At 35.3% G+C, this 3,812-nt stretch overlaps 1 non-coding gene across 1 annotated transcript; it reads right to left on the reverse strand.

Annotated features, from left to right (window-relative positions):
* Window positions 1–71, reverse strand: TRNAG-GCC (transfer RNA glycine (anticodon GCC)). The gene has a single exon. It is a non-coding gene; the product is annotated as a tRNA-Gly (tRNA).
* Window positions 72–3,812: the final 3,741 nt, after the last annotated feature.

Consider the following 3,812-nt stretch of genomic DNA (forward strand, 5'->3'; position numbering starts at 1 on the left):
TGCATCGGCCGGGAATCGAACCCGGGCCGCCCGCGTGGCAGGCGAGCATTCTACCACTGAACCACCGATGCTACATCAGATATAGTAATTATTATGGTACAATAACATTATGCGGCACATGCGCGCCCGATAGTGCGCTTGCATTGTTTTGAATTCTTTCAATGAATACAAAAACTTTTTATGGAATAGCATTGGAATGTTATATACTTTGTATAAAATTTGTGTAGATGTGCTCTAAACAGATGCAGATGAAGTTGATCTGTATACAGAATATATTGATGTCTACGTTTATAATTCAAACGAATCTCAAGTAAACCGAAAATAGTATGAAAATAATTTTATAATAGTTATCGTGATAAATCTTTTTTATCACGTTAACCAAAAAAAACAACATAGGTATTTTATATTGGTTATCGTGATAAATCTTTTTTATCTTGTTTACAAAAAAAAACATATTTTCTATTGGTTTACGTGATAAATCTTTTTTTTCTCCTTGTCTCTTTTATTTGACTGAAAAGAGCTAACGAACCATTACGTACGCTGTTTCTCCGCAGAGGTATGCAGAGAGGATAGACAGAAAAACAACTCTATCACTGCATACACTCCTTGTTTCTTTTGCAATCATACATCGTCTTATACGTAGGTACCCACTCTTCTGATATAATAAAATGCGACAATGACTTTTTAATTTTTATTTCATGCAATAAAAGTTTGTACAATAAATACATCAGTATTATTTTATGTTTTAGCGGGTTATTTGATTCACTTGATCGTGCTATGTCTTTCTCGAAAACTTTATTATTTCATGTTAATGCTTGGTTTAGTGTCCAGCATAGAAGTTGTACACTAGCCGTCTTACGCATAATAGATTATACAGAGGGATAAGAACAGGCTAGTAGAAAACGGTACACACAATCGTACTGCGTATACCGGCCGTAATATCACAGTATTATTAGCTGACATAATTTTAAACTGCCCGACCCCCAGGATTAGGGACGTAATACTACTATGGCATTATGAGGGAGATCGCGTACTTGGTCTTAAAAAATTGATTGATTTAAAAAACATCGATCGGTAGCGCAATCAAAATGTAAAAAAGCAGTATTACCCATTGGAAGCACTATCAGAGGAATATTTGAAATCGAAATATCGATTTACCAAAGCCAAAACAGAACGCTTAATCAAATTGACCAAATTTCGAAGCAGTTCAAAGCAGACTGGGTCAATGACGTAAATGTCATCTGAAGAAGCGTGAAGTTGACAACTAAACGCCAAGTGCAAAAATGACCGTATTTTTGAGGATTGGAACAAAGTGGTGCAAAAGTGGTAAAGTCTAAAAAAATTTTGCATGAATATTATTTTGATTAAATATTTTAACCCATGCAATACATAGGCCTTCTCAGCGTATAGCTACACCAGCGCTGCAGAGGCGCATTAGGGAATCTTTAAGACTGTAGTAGTTCTGTCAACAGTTTATCTCGCACACAAATGCAATGTTTATAACTTTCTCTAAATCAAAACCGAAATTTCATCTGAAATCATGAGATTTGTAATTGCAATTAAGTACTTAAATACCTACCTACTAATTTATTTATCAATACACAAAAAGTTTATTATACAGGAATCCAATATTATAATTCAATGTCAGAAACTATAGTTTGTACCAATTGATTTTTAATTGAGATTTAAGCTGAATTGTAGGAGCCATATTACTTCTTAAAAATTATATTTTATCTTAAAATTTTATATTTAGTGTACATCTATTCTAAAACTACCATAAACATATCCTATTACCTACGTACTAGTATTTAGACACAACATTGAGACACAACCCACGAAAACTGCAATTTTAATAAAGAGAAAATGTACAAAATAATAAAAATGTAATATTGTAAATAAGTTATCATAAATTAGACATTTGTAAACTAGGATATACAAAAAGCTAAAATGAAAATTAGTAAAAAAATAAACCATAATATATTTTTATTCATTTCAACGTGGAATGTCCGCACATTATTGCAAAACAGCAAACTGGATAATCTGAAAGCTGAGATGCAAAACGTAAATTTGAATGCCCTAGGTATAGCAGAGATGAGATGGCCCAATTGTGGAGACTTCTGGAGTGGCGACTACAGAATCATCCACACAGGATGCATAAATGATAAACCTGGCCAAGGAGGAGTAGGCGTTGTGCTGTGCAAGGAGTGGGGACGACGGGTTAAGGGATACGTGCAATATAGCGTAAGAATTATTCTAGTCAAAATAGAAACAAAGCCTGTAGACACTGTAATTATCCAAGTATATATGCCAACATCTAGTCATAGCGAAGAAGAAGTAGAGGAGGTATACAGTTCGCTAGATAAACTTATATCAGAGATAAAAGCAGGTGAAAATCTGATTCTCCTAGAAGATTGGAATGCTGTTGTAGGAGAAGGACGTGAAGGAACTTGCATTGGACCCTTTGGGCTGGGTGCAAGAAACGACAGAGGAAACAGATTGACAGAATTCTGCGAAAAACACAAATTAGTGATAGCAAACACTTGTTTCCAACACCACCCAAGACAGCGATACACCTGGAAATTCCCTGGAGACAGAAAAAGACTGCAAATAGACTATATAATGGTTAGACATAGATTTAAAAACCAAATAAAAGACTGTAGAAGCTATTCCGGCCCAGATATAGATAGTGACCATAATATGGTAATGGCCAAAAGTCTTCTAAAACTGAAAAAAATAAAATTGAGAAATAATTTCAAATGGGATACAAAAGTATTAAAGATAAAAGAGATCAGCGACACTTTTAGGGAAAAGACGCAAGAGTGCAACTTAATGGAAGAGGAGAACGTGAATGAGATCTGGAAAGTGATAAAGACGAAGATTATAACTACGGCAGAGGAAACTATAGGCAAGAAAAAACCCCAAGCAAGGAAGGAATGGATAACCGATGAGATCCTAAATATGATAAAAGATAGAAGAGAGCTCAAAAATGATAAAAGAGCTGAATCACAAAAGGAATATAAAGTGCTGAGAAACAAAATAAATAGAGAGTCAAGAATAGCCAAAGAAACATTCTACCAGAATAAATACGATGAGATAAACGACGACCTCAAGAGAGGAAATGTAGAAAGAGCTCACGCTGCGGTGAAAGACTTCTTTGGGATGAGAGTTGGAAAGGGTAATGCAATAGAAGGAGAAGACGGTAAAATACTCTTCGAAAATGACCAAATAGGAGAAAGGTTGAAAAGATATCTCGAAATGCTGTACAATGGAAAGGGAAATTGTGACAACGAAACATTGATAGAAAGAGAAAATGAGGTAGACGCAGATGATTTGGGAGATCCAATCACTAGAGAAGAGTTTGACCTCGCACTGAAAAATCTCAAAAACTGGAAAGCACCTGGAATCGATGACGTTCCGGCTGAACTAATTAAGCCAGCAGGAAAAGGAACCACAGATGCCCTGTTTAAAATGATACAAACCATGTATAAGACTGGAGAGATACCAGAGGATTTTGAGAAATGCCTAATTTTCGCATTACCAAAGAAGGTAGGCACGACGAAATGTGAACAACACAAAACTCTTAACCTAATATCCCATGCCTCAAAAATATTGACTAATATCATTCTAAATAGAATCGAACCAAAAGTAGAGAACATCCTTTCCGGAGACCAGTATGGCTTTAGAAGAGGTGTAGGAACCAGAGAAGCAATATTGTCGCTACGAATACTACTAGAAAAAAGAATAAAAATAAACCAAAACACATTCATCGCATTCATAGACCTGGAGAAGGCTTTCGACAAAGTAGAATGGAA

Source organism: Hesperophylax consimilis, chromosome 3 (genome assembly GCF_061612785.1).
Source record: "Hesperophylax consimilis isolate HC1 chromosome 3, BYU_Hcon_1.0, whole genome shotgun sequence".
NCBI lineage: Eukaryota > Metazoa > Arthropoda > Insecta > Trichoptera > Limnephilidae > Hesperophylax > Hesperophylax consimilis.